Source organism: Pseudophryne corroboree, chromosome 4 (assembly GCF_028390025.1).
Source record: "Pseudophryne corroboree isolate aPseCor3 chromosome 4, aPseCor3.hap2, whole genome shotgun sequence".
Lineage (NCBI taxonomy): Eukaryota > Metazoa > Chordata > Amphibia > Anura > Myobatrachidae > Pseudophryne > Pseudophryne corroboree.
This window is the reverse complement of record NC_086447.1, coordinates 149,268,581-149,291,285: the sequence shown is the minus strand read 5'-3', so window position 1 is coordinate 149,291,285 and position 22,705 is coordinate 149,268,581. Positions and strand designations below refer to the sequence as shown.

The 22,705-nt window shown below is 44.6% G+C and overlaps 1 pseudogene; it reads left to right on the top strand.

The window, feature by feature from the left end:
• Window positions 1-20,019: 20,019 nt before the first annotated feature.
• Window positions 20,020-22,705, top strand: part of LOC134910859 (homeobox protein OTX1-like) — a 39,433-nt pseudogene continuing 36,747 nt past the window's right edge.

Below are 22,705 nucleotides of genomic sequence, written 5' to 3'. Positions count from 1 at the left end.
TCCTCATCCCCATCAGTGTGTACATCCTCTTCTTCCCACAATATTCATTTCTCTTTGCTGGACTACACTGTATTAGGTGCCATAATTGTCTGTAATTATCTTCCTCGTGGAATTGGTAATTCATTTTTATGAACATCATCTTTTCCACATTTTGGGTAAATAACCTCCTAAGCAGATCACTGACAAGGTTCCCAGCTGCACTCAAAACTCTTTCTGGGTACAGACTGGATGGGGGGCAACTTAAGTAAAACAAAGCCAGTTTGTGCAACGTCCTCCAAGTTGCCTCTTTTTCCTGCCAGTATTGAAAAGGACTGTCTGACATGCCTATTTGGATGCAATCACTGAAATAATTATCAACCATTCTTTGAATGGTGACCGTATCATATGCAGTGACAGTAGACATGTCAGTAATTGTAGGCAGCTCCTTCAATTTGGACCAGATGTCAAAAAAAAATCCTGACAGATCTGCATCACTGCCATTGGGCCTCTTAGGAAAAATTAGGTTTGTCCTTGCAGCGGCAGTTGCTGGAGAAACTGAAGGAAGAGATGTTGTCGTGTCACATGCCACCTGGTCTGACAATTTTCTCATCAACAGCTCTTTGCATCTCTGCAGATTTGTACCCATTGAAAAGAAAGACACACTTATGACATAAAACTAGACTCAAGTATGGTCGACAAAATATAGTGATCTGATTTCAAGAGATTGATGACCCATGGATCCTGGCAATGCAAATGAAGGGATTGATCTACAAGTCCAAAATACTTAGTGGAATTGCTCCCTTTCAGCTCCTCATTCACTTTATCCAGCTGCTTTTGCAAAAATCTGATTAGGGGAATAACTTGACTCAAGCTGGCAGTGTCTGAACTAACTTCACATGTGGCAACTTCTAAGGGTTTGAGAACCTTACACAACATGGAAATTATTCTCAACTGCACTTGACTAAGGTGCATTCCCACTCCTTTCCCTTTGTCATAAGTCGGTGTGTAGCTTTGGATGGCCTTTTGCTGCTTCTACATCCACTGAAGCATAAAGGGGGCTATTCAGAACTGAATGCAGTCGCACGTCTGTATGCAGCGCCTGCATTTGATGGATCTTCACATGCGCATAGGCCGCAGTGCACATGCTAGATACTACACCTTGCAGCCACATCCTGAAAGGATCAGGGGCAGTGATATGTCATTTCAAGGATGCGGTGAGCCAAACGGGGGCATGCTGGGAGCATTTTCGGGGCAACAGCATGATGTCACATGCAGCTGCTCTGAATTAAAAAATGATGGCAGGTTGCCTGAGAGCAAAGCCAGGCTGCGCTGGCAGGGGTCAACCTCAAATAGATGCACCACAATTAAATTGCAGATGCATTGTGAGGCATTGTGCTGGGTGGCCCTCAGCATGTGAGGAGATGGACGCATATCTTGCTGTGTAGGCAGTGATATGCATCCATCTCTGAATAACTCCCATAAATTGTTGAATTCCACCTTATTTACTACCTCTTGCTTCAGCTGATGTCTGGACAATTCTTCCAAGTGCTGCAATCTTCTACATGCACATGCAGAATGGTGAAAATGTCCCTACATTTTCTGGGATACCGACAGCATCTACAGTAAACTGCTGTCATTTGCTTTTCAATTTTGCACTACCAAGTTAATTGTGTGAGCAAAACATGGGATGTGTTGGAATTTGCACAGATGTAATGGTCTCACAATACTGGTGGCATTGTCAGATATCATAAATCCCAAGGAGAGTCCAAGTGGGGTAAGTCATTTTGCAATGATTTCACTGAGTTTTTCTAAGAGGTTGTCAGTGGTATCCCTCTTAGTGAAACTGGTGATACACAGAGTAGCCTACCTCTGAATGAGCTGGCATTTGTGAGATGCTGCTGCTGTTGTTGGTGCTGTTAAAGGCAATACATCTACAGCAGTGGGCAGTCATGTAGTCTTTAGTTTGCCCTGTCCGCTTGTACACATATCTATGGTTAAGTAGACAGTGGGTACATTGGTATTTCCGAGCCACTAATAACCCTTTTTTTAATGTCCTTGTACAGGCTGGGAATTACTTTTCTAGTGAAGTGGAATCTAGATGGGATTTGGTACTTGATGCACAATATGTCAATCAACTGTCTAAAATCCACTGATTTAACGGCGGATAATGGCGGATACTGGACGCACGACTATTACCAGCGTAGTTGTTAAGGCATTTTTAATCCGCTGTGCAACTGGGTGATTGCATTCATACTTAATCCCCCTTGCAAAGGATTGTTTAACAGTCAATTGTTTTGTTAAACTACTACAAGTAGTCTTCCTGTTCCCCTTCTGGAGAGCAGCAGAAAAAGGCGTAGCACTCAAGGATGCTTCTGAGGATGCCCGGATAGGAGAGGAGTTAGTCATGCATGAAATTTGATGCAGAACTACTTCCAATCATGATTGAGGATGTTGATGGTGCAGGTATTGGTGGTAGAGATTGCAGGCCCATGGATATAAGAGAGAGAAGGAAGCAGCTAGGTGATGCTGCACTGGCTGTTATAGTTTTTGCCAAAGTTTCTGAATTTTACAAAAACTTTTGATGAATGCGCTTTAAGTGATGTAACAGGGAGGATGTTGCTAGGTGGTTAAGGTCTCTACCTCTACTTACTATGGCTTTACAAAGGCTACAGATGGCTTGACAATTGTTTTCCGGATTTGATTAGAAATAATTCTACGCGGAAGAGGTGATTTTTTTTGTCTTTTGCCCAGGCATGACAATAGGCTTTTTCATATATGGGCAACAACTGCTTCCACTGGTGCCTGATTTACACAAACAACATCCTCATCAACATCCTCATCATTAACATACTTATTAGTGCCAGCTACACAAATATACTCCTCACCCTGGTGCACTTCCACTTCAATTTCTCTGTCAGCATGTTGACTTGTGCTGCTCATCCCCACATTTTCAGAGGATGCACAAATGTTGGAAGGAGCCTCTTCTTTGAGAACAGTATTGGAAAGGTCAGGCTCACACATGGCACCAGTGGACACACTTAGACTCTCCTGAGGGATTTGCAAATTTTCTGAGCACACAGTTGGTTCCTGTGCCTTAACGAGTTTCATTTTTTCTACACTTCTACAGAGAGAAGGGCTTACATCATCATTAGTGGCAGAACCACCACTTATATTTCTCTGTAGCTCACTTTATTTTTGATCGTTTTGATTGTTTTTTTGCCACTGTAAAATGATATTGCTTCTTTGATTTTACATGCCCTGGATAAAGCCCTCTATTCCCTTGGCATAGCCAGATTAAGGGGGGCGGGTGGGGGGGGGGGGGTTGAAGGGAATACTGTACCCCAGGCCTCCCTTTGTCAGGGGCCCCCGGCCAGAGCACACTGACATCACTAGCTTTCCCTCTTAGGCAGCAGCAGAACCAGCATCCACAATGCGAGCGGGACAGCATGCAGTGCAGGCAGATACACAGGAAAATCATGTTGCATGAGCTACTGACAGAGCTTTCCGACCAGAGGAGAAATAGGAGGGTGTAGAAAGCTGTGGAAACTGTTTTACAACTAAACCATTTGGGTCTAGTGATAGACACACGCACACACACACACACACACACACACACACACACACACACACACACACACACAGTCCTCCTGAATCCTGTTCTAGTGTGTAAGTGGTACAGCCACTGATTCTATTCTTGCATGTGACAAGATAAATTATTTTATTTTCTATGTGTATTTTAAGGTTACATTGTCTTTGTTCCACTACAAGAAAAGTTTATAAAATAGTTGTCTTTCAATTAGGTGGAGCTATAAACAGTACCCAGGCATTAGTAAACTATAAATTTAATCTAATATATACCATTGGCTTAAATTTAATATACACAATCCATACCTCCCACCATGACCCATTCCAGGAGGGACAGCATACTCTCTACCTGGACTTCCCTTTTAATTTATTATTGCAATCACCTGCGTTGAAAGACCTTTCTTATCAATTAAATAGTTCAACACAGGTGATGCCAATCATATATTAAGTGGGAAGTCCAGGTAGAGAGCATTTTGTCCCTCATGGAATGGAACATGTTGGGAGGTACGCACAATTTAATATACATTCCCCACCTTTCATCGGGGACCCCCTGTCTTAAGTGCCCCGGGAACCCCCAAGGCTTAATCCAGCCCTGGCCCTTGGGCATCGGTCTTAGTAGATGACGTTATTGGACTTGTATTTGTCAGGACTAATGGCAGCACCTTCAGCACTAGTATATGCTTTCTGCTCTTTTCTCATTTATTTGTCCTCCATATCTATCCACAAAGTGGGGTACAGCACACAGCACAATTTGTAAAATTTTTTTACCACCTACAGTGTTGCACAATACATGTATGAATCAGAAATATTAATCGAACACTGCGGTTTAATTTCACCAACAGTGTCACACAATATGTGTATGAGTACAAAATAAAATATATTACTGTGGTACCAACTTCACCAACAGTGCCACACAATACGTGTATGAGTCAGAAATAGTAATCAAACACTGTGGTTTAATTTCACCAACAGTGTCGCACAATACATGTATGAGTACAAACTAAAATATATTACTGTGGTACTACCTTCATCCACAGTGTCACACAATATGTGTATAAGTCAGAAATAGTGATCTAATACTGTGGTTTCATTTCACCAACAGTTTTGCACCATACATGTATAAGTACAAAATAAATTATATTACTGTGGTACAGTACCACCTTTACCCACAGTGTTGCATAATACACATATGAGCATGAAATAAAATACACTGCTCAAAAAAATAAAGGGAACACTTAAACAACACAATGTAACTCCAAGTCAAACACACTTCTGTGAAATCAAACTGTCCACTTAGGAAGCAACACTGACTGACAGTCAATTTCACATGCTGTTGTGCAAATGGAATAGACAACAGGTGGGAATTATAGGCAATTAGCAAGACACCCCCAATAAAGAAGTTGTTCTGCAGGTGGTGACCACAGACCACTTCTCAGCTCCTATGCTTTCTGGCTGATGTTTTGGTCACTTTTGAAAGCTGGCGGTGCTTTCACTCTAGTGGTAGCATGAGACGGAGTCTACAACCCACACAAGTGGCTCAGGTAGTACAGCTCATCCAGGATGGCACATCAATGCGAGCTGTGGCAAGAAGGTTTGCTCTGTCTGTCAGAGTAGTGTCCAGAGCATGGAGGCGCTACCAGGAGACAGGCCAGTACATCAGGAGATGTGGAGGAGGCCATAGGAGGGCAACAACCCAGCAGCAGGACCGCTACCTCCGCCTTTGTGCAAGGAGGAACAGAAGGAGCGCTGCCAGAGCCCTGCAAAATGACCTCCAGCAAGCCACAAATGTGCATGTGTCTACTCAAACGATCAGAAACAGACTCCATGAGGGTGGTATGAGGGCCCGACGTCCACAGGTGGGGGTTGTGCTTACAGCCCAACACCGTGCAGGACGTTTGGCATTTGCCAGAGAACACCAAGATTGGCAAATTCGCCACTGGCGCCCTGTGCTCTTCACAGCACATGTGACAGACGTGACAGAGTCTGGAGACGCCAAGGAGAACGTTCTGCTGCCTGCAACATCCTCCAGCATGACCGGTTTGGCAGTGGGTCAGTAATGGTGTGGGGTGGCATTTATTTGGGGGGGCCGCACAGCCCTCCATGTGCTCGCCAGAGGTAGCTTGACTGTCATTAGGTACCGAGATTAGATCCTCAGACCCCTTGTGAGACCATATGCTGGTGCGGTTATCCCTGGGTTCCTCCTAATGCAAGACAATGCTAGACCTCATGTGGCTGGAGTGTGTCAGCAGTTCCTGCAAGACGAAGGCATTGATGCTATGGACTGGCCCGTCTGTTCCCCAGACCTGAATCCAATTGAGCACATCTGGGACATCATGTCTCGCTCCATCCACCAACGCACCACAGACAGTCCAGGAGTTGGCGGATGCTTTAGTCCAGGTCTGGGAGGAGATCCCTCAGGAGACCAACCGCCACCTCATCAGGAGCATACCCAAGCATTGTAGGGAGGTCATACAGGCACGTGGAGGCCACACACACTACTGAGCCTCATTTTGACTTGTTTTAAGGACATTACATCAAAGTTGGATCAGCCTGTAGTGTATTTTTCCACTTTAATTTTGAGCGTGACTCCAAATCCAGACCTCCATGGGTTAATAAATTTGATTTCCATTGATAATTTTTGTGTGATTTTGTTGTCAGCACATTCAACTATGTAAAGAACAAAGTATATAATAAGAATATTTCATTCATTCAGATCTAGGATGTGTTATTTTAGTGTTCCCTTTATTTTTTTAAGCAGTGTATATTACACTGTGATTGACCTTCAGCAAGTGTCACACAATACGTGTATGAGTACAAAATAATAATATACTGTGGTCTGACTATTAGTTTTATTTTTTTAACACTGGGGCAGAGCCCCTGGATGGACGGACAGAGTCCCCCTGTACAGACACAGCAGCCTCTGGATGCATACTGGGGTACAGCACAATATTTTTTTTTAAATTATTAAAATATTATTATTATTTTTTTAACACTGGAGCATATAGATAGACAGAGCACCCATGGAGGACAAAGTAGCACCCCCTGGATGGACAACACTGCACCTTTGATGGACAACACAGCACCGCTGGACAGGGATGCAGTTAATATACTGGCTGTTGGGATCCCAGCGTTCAGGAGGCAGACGCCAGAATCCTGACAGTTGGTTAAATACTGCTGGTCAGAATCCAAACAAATGAAGGGTATTCTCACACGGTTTGTGGGTCCATGTCACCAACCGAGTGGAAATATAACATGTGGCAAGCAAAACGAGCCACCGAGCCTGAAGTGTGGCAAGCGCAGGGAACCCGTGAGGGGACTCGCTGCTGGGATTCTGCTGTCAATATAGTGACAGCCGGCACCCTGTCTGACAGTAAATCATTTGTATTCTGCTGGGCGGACACAGCACAGACACGTCTGCACTGAACAAGCTCCACAGCTGGAGTGAAATGGCACTGATCACCAAGGACCTTTATAGAAACCAAAACCAGCAAGAATTTGACAGCTGGGGGATGACATTTTGCCTCGGTTTGGTATCTGAATCAGGAGTGAAAACCCGAGCCGGACTCATATCCCAGCTCAGATCACTAAGTTCGGGTGGATCTGGTTCTCGGAGAGCCAGACCCACTCATGTCTAATAGGAAGTAGTACATATAAATCACATTTATACTCTCTGCACAGAACATCAAAGGGGCTCATTCTGAGTCCATGCAAAGTGGCTGTAGTTGTGTGCAGCCACAGGAGCCAGATTCATCCTGATGTTATGCTGGCCTCTGCAACTATCCTTATTAGTTGCTGAACTTGCACCAGACCCATGCTAGATGCAAAAGACCAGCCAGACACAGGCTTCCCTTCCCCATGCACACAACTCAGAATCACACTCCCATGACACTTCCACAAATAAAGATGGATACATGCCATCACATTGTCACTGATAAATTCCCTCCCCAAAACCGCCTATTTCACCAAAATACAGAAAAGGCAACCTAAGGACAATTCAGAATAGGATGGACATACAGAAAAATGCATAAATTCACTCATGCGCATGCGCTGTATGCAAACACTCACCATCTGGCTCTGTGTATAGAGACTAGCACCTAATTACACATTAGACAGCAGTTGGCCTGACTGAGGTAAGTAAAGCAAAAAAGCAAGCAATTGGACAACACCATGTTGCACTGCAGGTAAGGCAGATGTAACATCTGCAGAAAGAGTTAGATTTGGGTGGGGTATGTTCAAACTGAAATCTAAATTGCAGTGTAAAAATAAAGCTGTTTAACATGTGTGGGCTACATGCAAAAGCAGCCAGTATTTACCCTGTACAGAAACAATATAAATGTATTTGCTCCACTTGCATTGCAACATGGTTTGTTCCAGACAAAAAGTTACATGCTTTTGGTGCTTTGAATCATGAATTCGGGCCCATAATCTGGATCTTGGATTATGCTCCATCAATCTAGATAAATCTATGAAAAACGGAGATTTGTGGAGTATCAAGTGATATTCATAAATAACCTCCTACTATATGTCAATGTCTGCCCTATATATTGCCAACCACTCTGTGGCAGGGATCTGGTCAGCATACCAGTATTCGGGATGGTGGCAGTCGGATTTCCGGCACCAACATGGATCAGAATACTCACGCTGGAATCTCATCTGCCAGCAACCCGAACATGAGTATGCTGGTGCTCCTTAGTGTCAGGCCACGGGGAGTGGTTAGGCGCAGGGAAGGGGGGTAGCTTTAGGCTGTGGGGGGAGGGTGATAGGGTTAGGCACCTCCGGGGAGGGTTAGGGACAGGCTGCAGGGGCAGGAGGGTTAGGTTTAGGCTGCTTAAGTTTAGGCACCTCAGAGGAGTGTTAGGTTGCCCCCCACCCCCCAGCAACCTAACCCTAACACTCCCCTGTGGTGCCTAAACTTAACCCCCCTGTCAGCAGCCTAAACCTATCCCTCCTGCCGCTGCAGCCTGTCCATTACCCTCACTGGAGGTGCCTATGGATGGTCAGGGTCAGGCTGCGGGAAGGTAGGGTTAATGTTAGGGGGACAGCATACTTACCTCACCAATGTGAGGAGCTTGCTCATCAGGATGCCACTGTCAGTATTCTGACTACTGGCATCCCAAGCGTCGGGATCCCAATACCATCCCATGTGGCAGTTTAGATAATTTTAGCTGCATTTTTCGCATTTTCTTACAGGCTTGATTGTATTAACAAACATTAGTATTTTATTGATGCCTTTTATTGAATGTACAAAAAAGACTCTATGCAAATTAGCAAAGTCAAATCAATGTTTGCTAGTAAAAGGAGTATTTAAAATTGAGCCTGAACCATCATAGAAAAATAAGATCACAGGAACTCAAGATTCCAAACAGAAATGTCTTTAATTGAATATGTCTAGGTGTATTTTTGTGACTAAATGCCAGACACATATTGGTATATAATTGTTCTAATTCCACATACAAAATATGTCTCCCTTTGTGGGCCAGGTCACTGAATTAACAGAGTGGGCTGAGATATGATACCTGCTGCTCTCCACAGAAAGAAATGCTCAGAAACCTGTAATGTAAAGCTTTGTACTGCACATAAGTGGATGTCTATTAATAAACGTACAGTAAATGTTTTGGGGAAATGATACACAGTGATCCTTTGTTGCATTGCCTTCCAAATGATCTGAGCCTTTGAAAATAATTAGTGGATAATTTACAGTCTACTGACTGCATTAATGGTCTCTCAGATTTGGAATTACAGTTTCCCATATGTAGATAGCAAAGGAAATGTATCCGGTGAGCTGTACATCTCTTTTTGATATACACAGTGGCTTCAGTTGTGCCAAACAGCCCCTCTCGCCACTCCAGGGTATAAGCGAGTGTCTGTCTCACTTAAAATCTTATTTGCATGGTTAAAACAACTGGAAGTGACAAAAGTACATTGCTAGATTACACTGATTTGATGTGCAGCATTTGTACATCTGTGTGCGAATGAGTCTGAATCTGTACATGAAGTGCTACGGTGCAGCGGATGCAACTTATTTTCAAACCGAGTTTTGTTGTAACTCATCTGCGACTTTGGATATGTTTAAAATGTATTCCTGCAGAGGGGATGCCAGTGGTCATATGCCCGACACCAGAATCCCGACACCACTCGGAATCCCGTTGCCGGAACACCAACCACAAACATCCTGATGGTAAGTATCAGGGTGACTGTTAGGGTTATGGCCTGGGGGGTTCAGGGTTAGCCACTATAGGGTGGGAATAGCCCTAGCTGTCACCCCTACAAATAATTGTGCTAGCCACCACCCTAGATGGATTAGGGTTAGGGTAGGGGACAGGGGAGGGGTAAAATAATTGCACTGTCCCCTGGAGGCATTCTCATTGTTGGGATGCTGGTGTCAGTCATGTGACCACCAGCATCCCGATATATTGTATCATACCAGTTAAAAATCCTCAAGATGTCTCCTTTTTTCCTTTCTGCATTACTTATTCCTCAGCCCTTCCTCTACCACTAAACCTCTATGTCCTTTTTCTCTCTTTGGGAGAAACGTTTCAAATCTTAGGGGGATATCCAATTAGCGGTTGGTAAAACAGATAAGTCATCAGCCTGATGGTGCGGGCCTCCACCTGGGGGATCCCAGGGTGGGGGGACGACTTCTTCAGTTTGCACAGGTCTGGCAACAGTCTACAACAAATGCCTGGGTGCAGGAAGCTGTATCTCCAGGTTATGCTTTTGCCTTCAAGAAGCACCCTCCTCAAAGGTTTTTTTGTACCAGCCCATCTTGGGTAGAGACGAAGGCCAGGGCTTTGCAAGAGGCAGTTCAGAAATTGCTTTAGTCAGGAGTAGTCATTCCAGTTCTTCATGCACAACAAGGACAGGGGTTTTACTCCAACCTGATTTCAGTTCAGAAGCCAAATGGGTCATTTCGGCCCATTCTCAATCTCAAAGTGTTGAACAAATACATTTGGGTACCTCAGTTTCACATGGAGACTCATTCTGGTCATGGAGCCAGGGGATTATATTGTATCCCTCGATATACAGGATGCTTTCCAACATGTTCCTATAGCACTGTCCCATCAGTGCTATCTCAGGTTCGCTATCCTCCACCAGCATTTTCAGTTCCAGGCCCTACCTTTTGGGTTAGTCACAGCCCCCAGAGTATTTACCAAGATTATGGTGGTGATGGCAGCTTATCCCTGCCAGCAGGGGATAAGAATTTTTACATACCTCGACAAGCTTTTAATCCTGGCACAGTCACAGGAATTGCTCCTATGTCATCTGCAACAGACAATAACGTGTCTGCTGAAGCACGGGTGGCTCATAAATTGGGCAAAATCGGTTCTGGTTCCGTCACAGCGGATGACTCACTTGGGGGCTGTACTGGATTCAAGTCTTCAGAGAGTAATGTTACCTCTGAACAAGATAGCCAAGGTTCAGTCAAGGATTCAGGACTTGCTACACAGTCAAAAGGTATCCATCCACGCAGCAATGCGTGTTATGAGTTTGATGGTGTCAACATTCGACATTGTGGAGTATGCACAATTCCACTCGAGGCCTCTGCAGCGTCTGATTCTTGCCAAATGGAATGGGTTGCATCAGACAATAAAAACACAGACTATGGTTCTTACAATAGACGTAAGAAGGTCATTAGCCTGGTGGCTACAAACATCCCATCTGGACAAGGGGAGACCCTTTTGGATATCAGATTGGGAAATTCTGATGACAGATGCCAGTCGCCAGGGCTGGGGAGCAGTGTCAGGAAGGTTGTGGTTCCAGGGGCAATGAACCAAGGAAGAAGGTTGCCTGACACTAAATATATTGGAACTTCAGGCCATATATATGGCACTGATTCAGGCAAAGGACATTCTTCGGGGAAAACAAGTCCAGATCGGCTCGGACAATGCGATGGCAGTAGCGTACCTGAACCGTCAGGGAGGAACTTGCAGCCGAAAAGCGATAAAGGAGGTAAGTCACATACTAAAGTGGGCAGAACTTCATCATCCAGCCTTGTCCGCAGTGTTCGTTCCGGGAGTCTTAAACTGGGAAGCGGACTTTCTCAGTCAACATGCCATTCAGGCAAGCAAATTGGCTCTACACCCGGAGGTCTTCCAGACTCTAGTAGACAAGTGGGGGTTGCCAGAGATAGATCTCATGGCGTTCCATCTGAACAACAAAGTTCTCGAATATGGGTCAAGAACAAAGGATCCCAGAGCGATCTTTGTGGATGCCCTGTTGGTGAGATGGGACTTTCATTTGGCTTATGTGTTTCCTCCAATCACCCTATTACCCAGGGTGGTGAGAAAGATAAAGCAAGGGAATGGTGCTGTGATACTAATAGCTCCAGCTTTGCCCAAAAGGCATTGGTACACAGATCTGCAGAGAATGTCGATGGATGCTCCACTTCTGCTCCCTCCACGTCCAGATCTACTGATGCAGGGACCTTGTTATCACAGACAGCTGGATCGATTGTCTTTGATGGCGTGGCTCTTGAAACCTCTATCCTGAAGTCAAGAGGATTCTCACAACAGGTAATTCACACAATGCTCAGAGCACGGAAACCTTCCTCAGCTCGCATTTATCACCGAATATGGCAAACCTATATTCATTGGTGCAGTGAACGGAAAATGGACCCTAAGGGGGACACAACGATTGCGGGTGTAAAGACTACTCCGGAAAGCCCTTCAAGTTGCTCCATTTGAACCACTTAATAAAGTGGATCTTAAATGGTTGACTGCTAAAGTTCTCTTTCTCCTGGCTACGGCGTCAGCTAGAAGAGTATCAGATTTAGGAGCTTTATCATGTCGTTCCCCATTTCCGATTTTTTTTATCCAGATAAAGCAGTTCTCAGAACTAGATCTGGGTATCTTCCGAAGGTGGTGTCTAAATTTCACTTTAATGAAGAAATTGTAGTCTCAGCTTTCAAGGTAACGGGCCTTTCTGCGGGAGATGCATAGCTGGACGTGGTCCGTGCATTAAGGAGCTACGTGGATTGTACCAGTGCCATCAGAAAGACAGATTCTCTTTTCATTCTCTATGGATTTCACAAGAGAGGATGGCCTGCTGATAAGCAGACACTGGCAAGGTGGCTTCAGATGATGATTTTAGAAGCATATTCTCAAGCTGATCTCCCTGTTACGGCTAATGTCTCTGCTCACTCTATTCATAAGGTAGGTCCATCATGGGCAGCTCAACGTGGTGCTTCAGCAGAACAGATATGTAAGGTAGCCACATGGTCTTCCATTAACACATTCATTAGACATTTTGCCATGGATACCTTTGCCTCTCATGACGCTGATTTCGGGCGAAGGATTCTCCTGTCCAATCAGGAGCGTCCCCACCACTAAATAGCTTTGGGAAATCCCATTGTTATCCTGTGGATAACCTGTGGACCCTGCCGCAGAAATATACGTTATGGTAAGATCTTACCGTTGATAATGGTATTTCTCCTAAGTCCACAGGATCCACAGGGATCCCACCCTGACGCACCTGATTTGAGGATCCTTTTACTCACTAACCTCTTCCTTCTTGTACGGAAGGGTGTGCATGTGTGTTCTTATTGCCTGATTAGGTCTATCTATGATGCTCCTGCCTTGAGCTTTGGATATGCCTGAGCCAGGAGGTGGGGATATATGGACGGGACCCCTGTATGCTGGGAGGCCGGAAAGCTTTGACCGATTGGTACAAATCCACTGTCACTTCATCATATTCCATTGTTATCCTGTGGATCCTGTGGGTTTAGGAGAAATACCATTATCAACGGTAAGTTATTACCATAACGTATATTTTTTAAAACATTCTTACTTTGCAGCATTTTTTCCACACTTGCCTAAAACTTTTGCACAGTACAGTATATGAAACCGAGTGGGGTTACTGTCTATAGACAGATAGTTAAAAGATAGACAGTCATTAGTTAGACACTATATGGTCGACAGTCAAAAGTCAGACAGGGTCAAAAGTCACACTGTCAAAAGTCAGAGAGGGTCAAAAGTCAGACAGTCAAAAGTCAGATAGTCAAAAGTCAGACAGGGTCAAAAGTCAGACAGTCAAAAGTCAGACAGGGTCAAAAGTCAGACACAAAAAAAATGTTTGATTTTTCAGTTTTTTTACAACTTTTGCCTCATTTACTATCCATGTCACACAAACTATTACCTTTTAGTAAAGTGGTGAGCGAAGCGGAGCGGAATGAGACACCGAGCCCGAAGCGTGGCGAGTGGACAAATTTCACCAATTTTGGGTTAAAAATGTTTAAAAACACAAAAAAATATATTTTTTTGTGTGTCTGACTTATGACCCTGTCTGACTTTTGACCCTGTCTGACTTTTGACTGTCTGACTTTTGATTGTCTGACTTTTGACCCTGTCTGACTTTTGACCCTGTCTGACTTTTGACTGTCTGACTTTTGACCCTGTATGACTTTTGACTGTCTGACTTTTGACCCTGTCTGACTTTTGACCCTGTCTGACTTTTGACCCTGTCTGACTTTTGACCCTGTCTGACTTTTGACTGTCGACCATATAGTGTCTAACTAATGACTGTCTATCTTTTAACTGTCTATGAGCTGTACCACACCCAACCGAGTGTACATGTGAGCATTATACACAGGTGAAGCAGTATAAACTGCTGGATATTTGGTGAGTTTTGATCAGAGTTGTGCAGAAAGGGTAGGCACGGGAGGCACCGCCTCACCTGTCAGACTTTTTACTCCAGAGTTTTGACTATAAAAATAATTAGAATAATACAAAGAAGATATTTCTAATATATTCTTTTGCATTTTTCATATGCTATATATAGTCAAAACTCTGGCGTACATGTTAGTATGACAGGAAAGGCTCTGCCTCACCTCACCGCGCAACCGCTCTATATATACATTTTATATATATATATATATATATATATATATAAATATATATATATAGACAATATGAGACTCTGCAGTTGTTCCAGAGCATTCCAGTTAGAAGTCTTGCAGGGAATACTGGGAATTGTAGTGCCACAACAGCTGGAGAGATACAAGATACTATTATTATTATTATTATTATTATTATTATTATCCTTTATTTATATGGCGCCACAAGGGTTTTGCAGTGCCTAATTACAGAGTACATATGCACATAATCCAAACAGGAAAACAGTGACTTACAGTTGAAGACAATATAGGACAAGTCGAAGGTAACTAAACATAACTACATCAGTAGACGACACTGAGATAAGTATCAAGGTGGCTGAAAACTGCAGGATTTGGGTAGTTGAGGATTATTAAAGTAAGAGAAGGATAAGCACATGAGAGAAGAGGGCCCTACTCATGAGAGCTTACATTCTAAAGGGGAGGGGCAGACAGACATGGGTGACACAGATGGGGTACATAGAGAGCGTAGAACAGAGGGTTAGGATGAGATTTGGCTGGGTTTAGTAAAGAAGTGGGTCTTAAGAGTCCATTTGAAGTTCTGTAGAGAGGTGGAGAGTCTGAGGGGGAGAGGTAGAGAATTCCAGAGTAAGGGAGCAGCATGTGAAAAATCTTGGCGATATTGTAGGAGTGGGAGGAAGTTATTAAATTAAATGCAATAATGTTAAATAGGTTAAATTGAATTGCATGAGGTTTTCATACAGCACGTATTTGGTACGTTTAAGTCTGTCTATCCCGTTTATTAAACATATTAAGAAGAATAACATCTTCATATGCTGTGTATCATACACTTCATAGAAATAAATACTTTTTCTATCAGCCAGGGTAACGATTTGGAACCTGTGAGAGAACTATTTTTGTCTGGAATCGATAGAATAGTGTGCTGAGGAATAATAATGACAGCAGTTAAAAAGAAACTTAAAACAATGTAATTTAAAAATGTATGTCATATAAATGTAAAAACTCAACATGAAATGAAATTTCTAATATGATCTGGGTTTAATATTGAGATGTTTTCTATCATAAATATAGCAATTGTGTATATTTAACATAGCTACTGTACTGTTATAATGGAACCCATGGGTTGCCATAAGAGATGTTGGTTACCCTGCAATCTGCTTTTCTGCTGTCAGTCGTACCTCTTCTTTCAGTGATTATAATACTGTACTTGTTAGTGGTTAGTATACATTGTCAGCCCATTTTATACTCTGCCCTCTACATAAGCAAATAACAAACATGATTACATACAGGGTATATAGTGAACAGCATAGGCAGATAGAGTCAAGAAACAATCAAACATAGACTAATAACTAGAACCCGCAAAAATCCATAGCTACATAAAACATGAAGAGAGAGGGCTCTGCTCGTTAGAGCTTACATTCTGAAGGAAAGTGCGGTGCAGTTCAGTGTGGTGCATAAACTGGAGGGTAGGAGGAGATGTTGTGGGAAACAGAGAAAAGGTGAGATTTTAGGTTACATTTTACATCTTGAGAGGGCTGTCCAGAGGTTGAAAGAAGTTCTGAAGGCGGAAGTGAGAGGAAGTGTTAAGGGAGGAGGACAGGAGGTGGTCGGTGGCTGAGCAAAGTGTGTTAGATGGAGTATGAGTGGAATTAGTTTGAAGATGAAGACAGGGACCAGTGGTTGAAGGCTTTATAAATGAGTGAAAGGAAGTTACATTTGATAAAAAAGAGAATAGGAAGTTAGAGCATTGGAGAGGGTGACAGAGGGGTGGACAACAGAGGTGGACTGGCAAATAATTGAAGTGAGTCAGGAAGCAGATTTTTTGGATAGAAATAATGAGGGGCAAAAGAAAAAGAGGGGAAGAACAAAGAGAAGAAAGTCAGGAGCTGATAAGGTCATAAATAATAGTTTTGGTGGCTTCCAGGCTGAGATAGAGCTAAATCCAGGTAAAGTTATGGCTGGATAGGATGAAGGACTTAATAATGGGGTTGAAAGAAAGGGAAAGTGAGATCCAATAGGAGATGGCCAGCAGACAGTTGGAGATAAGGGAGAGGACAGTGGTGTGTGAGATGTAAAGTTAGGTGTCATCAGCATAAAGGTGATAGTAAAGGCTGAAAGAGCAGGGGTAGATATACTGTATAGAGAAAGAAGAGAAGATAACCAAAGACAGAATGCCAAGGTAAAGATTCTATGGTAGCTGCTATCCAGTTGGATTTACAAAGCACCAGAATACTTACAGTAGCCCTACTAGGTAACCCGATGTCAAGAAGGCGTAAGCCTATAATAGCCTATGGGCCACAGTTACTCAGAATTTTCAGTCGAAGTACAGTATCTGTCGGATGCATAAGCACGTTGGCTTCAGGGATCCAAATCAGGAAGCAGTGTAATAGTGTTATGCTATCACACTGCTTCCAGCTTTTATCAGAGCCTGTCTCCAGGCAAAGAAAAAACTGTAAATTTGCATGAAAATATACATTTTTCCATTGCAAATTTCCACAAAAATATTTATCACACCTGCATTAAATATGCAGAATGTAATAAATATGCCCCTACTGTGTATATCTTGACATGCCAGTGGAAGTGATTCACAGAGAGTTATAGTTGCTGGAAAAAACTAGGAAATGAGAGAAAAGAAGCTCTGAAAGCAAGTATAGTGCTAGAGAGGAACAAAAAGTAGGAGGGAATTGTCAGAATAACATCACTAGTGTGGTACCTTGGGCAGCTGGCCTGTACTGACTTGGTGAGGTCCCGCACCTTGGACATGAACCATAGTGTTCTGGACTCTCCAGATAAGGTCACCTGGATGTGGCTGGTGGGCCCATATTTTTTAGGCAAAAATTATTCCAAGCACCTTGATTTTTCTCTATGGCCGATTGCAGAGTTTATTATAATTATTGTGATTAGCAGCGCTTGGTACTATAGAGTGTACATCTGCATTTTTTCTTTGTGTGGATGATAGAACCTCTCATTATGCTTGGAATTAGGGTGTGCAGTACAAGGAATTAGGGTGTGCATTCCCCATAGCCCTTGATTCCCCCCCTCCCCCCCGCCCATGAAATTACATTTGCTCCGGAATTTTGAAGTTACAAAATTAACAGTATATCAACAGCCTTATTTTGTTGCCAGTGTATCCGGAATCAGCAGAGGCGCTGTATACCACAGCTGCCATGGAGATCCCAGGACTCGGTTTAAGGCTTCACTCTCTTAAACCCACCCACAGAATCCTCTAAAACTAGCTAATCCAATGAGAGTCTGGGGGCGGGCATAGGAGAGTAAAGCCTAATGTCAAGTCCCGGGTTCTGCACAGCGGCTGTGTTATACAGCGCCTCTGTTGGTCTTGGATGCACTGCAGGCACATATATTACATACATCTTCACATGTTCACTAAGTAGTCAGCCGCCACTGTATCCTACTCACGTACATCCCCTCTATACAATCCACACATAACCTCACAGATTTTACCTTTATTAATTTCACATCCTCCTGACCCCAGGCCAACCATGCTCAGCTGTGTGACTATATCATACAGCCCTTTGCAATCTGGCTGGACCATTTGGAAATAGATAGTACCTGTCCTTGTGTGTCAATGCCTATTTCCCTATAGATTGTAAGCTTATGAGAGGGCCTTCCTACCTCTATGTCTGTCTGTTGTTACTTGGTTTGTTCTATCACTGTTTTTAATTGTAAAGCACAACATAATATGTTGTGCAATACAAGAACTGTTAATAAATAAATAAATAAATATTTCTCCTGGGGGAAAAAAAAAGAGGGATTGGTTTGGTTCTATTATATACATTTTTCATACTTTAAATTACTGTCCATAAAGAAAGGTGCTAGGCTTCCAAGTCTTGTCATTGGTCCATAGCAGCCAGACTGTACAGCCTACTGACTCGGTATCCACAGCAATTGTGCTGAGTTTATCTTTCTCTATTACAGATCTAAACTACAGTGTTTATTAGAGATGAGTGGGTCCGGCTCAGGTTTTCCCGCTGGACTCAGATCCCAAAACGAGGCAAAACATCTTCCTCCCGCTGTTGGATTCTCGCGGATTTTGGTTTTTACAAAGCTCCCCTGTTATCTGTGCCATTTCACTCCAGGTGTGGAGCATGTATAGTGCAGACAAGTCCGTGCAGTGTCCGTCCAGGGGTGTTGTGTTGTCCATCCAGGGGTGCTACTGTGTTGTACATAAAGGGGTTGGGGCTGCTTAGGGATGCTCTCTCTGTGCTGTGTCCATCCGGGGGTGCTGCAGTGTTATCCATCAAAGAGCTGCAGCTGCTTTGATCTCCAGGGGTTTTCTCTCTATGCTGTGTGCATCCAGGGGTGCTGTGTTGTCCAGCCAGGGCTGCTCTGTCAAACTGGGGGTGCGACCCCAGTGATTACATTTTTTTTAAACTTAAAAAATTACAAATTTAATATAAAATATTAAAGATATAAAAAAATATATATTTATTTTTGTGCTATACCCCAGTGAACTATAGTATTATTTTATTGTGACACTACCAGTCAGACAGCAGTGTATCATACACATATTATGATACTGTAAGTGGTCCGTCGGCAGGCGTGCTTTGTTGTACATAAAGGGGTGCTACGTCAGACAAAGGACTACAGTGTTCATCCAGGGGGGCTCTGTCAAACTAGGTGTGTGACCCCAGTGTAAAAAAACAATTAAAGCCAAAAATGCAATTGGAAAAAAAAAATGTGTGTGCGTATATATATATATATATTAGAGATGTGCACCGGAAATTTTTGGGGTTTTGTGTTTTGGTTTTGGATTCGATTCCACGGCTGTGTTTTGGATTCGGCCGCATTTTGGCAAAACCTCCCTGAATTTTTTTTGGCGGATTCGGGTGTGTTTTGGATTCGGGTGTTTTTTTTCAAAAACCCCTCAAAAACAGCTTCAATCATAGAATTTGGGGGTCATTTTGATCCTATAGTATTATTAACCTCAATAACCACAATTTCCACTCATTTCCAGTCTATTCTGAACACCTCACACCTCACAATACTATTTTTGCACCTAGGTTGCTGGATGACTAAGCAAAGCGACCCAAGAGGGCGGCACAAACACTTGGCCCATCTAGGAGTGGCACTGCAGTGTCAGACAGGATGGCACTTAAAAAATTTGGCCCCAAACAGCACAGAAAAGAGAAAAAGAGGTGCACTGTGGATGCTGGACGGCTAAGCTAAGCGACACAAACACCTCAATATCACAGGAATTATTTGTTCTAATCAATGGTATTATTGGTCCAAATCACTGGAAGAAAATGACAAAATCACTGGAATTATTCGTTCTAATCAGTGGTATTATTGGTCCAAATCACTGGAAGAAAATAAAAAAATCACTGGAATTATTCGTTCTAATCAGGGGCGTCGGAACTGGGGGGGCAAGGGGGCAGCTTGCCCCCCCCCCCCAAATATGACAGAGGCGCAGGGGAGCGCTTACCTCCGAATCCCTGCAGGCGTCATTTCCTTTAAACACAGCCTGCTATTCTCCCAGCTCCCCGGGATTATACCACAGGGCCGGGCAGGTCTACAAGACAAAAAGTCATTTCTACAGAGAACTTACCGTAGTTTTGCGGATAATATCGGAGATCTTTGCTGTTAGCATGATGTCATACCTCAAACAGTTCCCCTATGGCATTGTTTCCCAACCTCGGTCCTCAAGGCACACTAACAGTCCTGGTTTTAGTGATATCCAGGCTTGAACACCGGTGACTTAATTAGTGCTTCAGTTATTTTGATTTAACCATCTGTGCTGAAGCCTGGATAGCACTAAAACCTGCACTGTTGGTGTGCCTTGAGGACCGCGGTTGGGAATGCCTGTCCTATGGCATGAATGGTGTGGGGCTTACGGGTCCCACAATGGATTTGCTGCATCCCTCTGTGGGTCACACCGCGGAAGCAGCGCCAGGAGCGACCCACCTTCACCTGGTCCCAGCTGGACATCCTGGAAGCACAGTTCGCCAAGACCTACGTTCAGGTCTGGTTTAAGAACCGCCGGGGTAAGTGCCGGCAGCAGCAGCAGCAGAGCGGCGGCGCCAGGGGAAAGAGCCGTCCAGCAAAGAATAAGTGCCGCACGCCCTGGGAGAGCACGAGCTCGGAGAGCAGCGGCCAGTTCATCCCACCGGCGGCCGTGTCCAGCTCCGGCGGCTCCTCCAAATTAAGCTCCAACCCCGGCCTGGGCGCGGCGCTGACCTGTAGTGCACCCTCTGCCTCCTCCATCTGGAGCCCGGCCTCCATCTCCCCGGGCACCGCCCCAGCCACTGGCATAGACCCCCTGGGCCCTGACAGCACCTCCTGCATGCAGCGCTCCGGCTCCTCATTTACAGCCACCTCCTACCCCATGTCCTGTCCTATGGCCAGGCTGCCAGCTACAGCCAGGGCTACCCGGCCCCTTCCTTCTCTTATTTTGGGGGTGTGGACTGTAGCTCGTATCTGGCCCCCATGCACTCAGCCCCATGGCCCCCCTCCTCCATATCTGGCCACCACCTGAGCCAGAGCTCTAGTCACCACCCCCATCACCACCACCACTAGGGCTATGTTGGCACAGCGCTACCCTTCAACTCCTCTGACTGCCTGTACTACAAGGATCAGCCTACCTGGATGTTCTAGGTGCTGTGAGCCCTGGTGCCAGCGGGAAGGACAGGGCGGGGCTCCCTTGTGGCTCTGCCTGCCTCCCAGTAACTTGTGCCTGGACCAGTGGTCGAAGTGGGGCGGTATACGGCGGTATGGTATACCGCCACTTCTTCCACTGACCCGGAAATGCAGAACTGAAAGTGCAGCAGGAGGCGAGGGAAGTGGCCATCCTGCTGCACATGGTGCTCCCCGTCCTTGCGCGGCGGCTGGCGGCTGTGGAGAACGCTGTATTAGCTCACAGCCGCTCACCGCCGCCAGCAGCCCACCGCTCACCACTGCCAGCCACCAGCAACAAATGAGGTAACGTTCCCCTGCTGTCACCTCTTTCCCTGTCGTTACCATCCCTGTCCCTACTGTCACTCTCTCTCTCCCAGCTGTCACTGTCGTCACTCTCTCCCAGCTGTCACTGTCGTCACTCTCTCTCTCCCTGCTGTCACTGTCGTCACTCTCTCTCCCTGTCATCACTCTCTCCCTGTCGTCACTCTCTCACTGTCATCACTGTTGTCACTCTCTCACTGTCGTCAATCTCTCTCTTTCTCTCTCTCCCCATCGTCACTCTCTCTCCCTGTCACTCTCTCTCCCTGTCGTCACTCTGGCTGTCCCTGCTGTCACAATTTCAGCTCATTCAGTGTGCTATAATGTGAATGTCGGCTCATTCAGTGTGCTATAATGTGAATGTCGGCTCATTCAGTGTGCTATAATGTGAATTTCAGCTCATTCTGTGTGCTATAATGTGAATTTCGGCTCATTCAGTGTGCTACAATGTGAATTTCGGCTCATTCAGTGTGCTACAAGGTGAATTTCGGCTCATTCAGTGTGCTATAATGTGAATTTCGGCTCATTCAGTGTGCTACAATGTGAATTTCGGCTCATTCAGTGTGCTATAATGTGAATTTCGGCTCATTCAGTGTGCTACAATGTGAATTTCAGCTCATTCAGTGTGCTGCAATGTGAATTGCGACTCATTCAGTGTGCTACAATGTGAATTTCGGATCATTCAGTGTGCTACAATGTGAATTTCGGATCATTCATTGTGCTACAATGTGAATTTCGGCTCATTCAGTGTGTGCTATAATGTGAATTTCGGCTTGTACCGTGTGCTACGATGTGAATTTCGGCTCGTACCGTGTGCTATAATGTGAATTTCGGCTCGTACCTTGTGCTATAATGTGAAAGGGGCACAGGTACTAGATAGTATAAGGGGTTCTACTACACGGAACACGCCCCCTTTTGGGTGACCACGCCCCCTTTTGGGGTTACCACGCCCCTTTTCTGTAGCGAAGGTGCGCATAATTACGTCCTTGACTTTTGCATACCCCCACTTCAAAATTTCCACTTCGACCACTGGCCTGGACCTGATATTCTGCTCTGCTCAGCCATGGCCTCTATTTATTGCTCGTCTGGGATCTGGACTGTACCCTCATTCCCTTCCATTGAGATGCTCTATGAATGGTGTTCCAACCCAAAGCTCCTTGGTAAGTGTATATATGTGGGGGAGATTCCCCCCCCCCCATCTATTGTCAATCTGTACAGACTCAGATGTGTTTTTTGTCCCCCCTTCGCCCAGAAACTCTATTATATAGGACTTTTAGCCACTTGGGTACATGAAGCATCTGGAATATGTACATATTCAGTCCGTTTTTAGGACCCATTTTA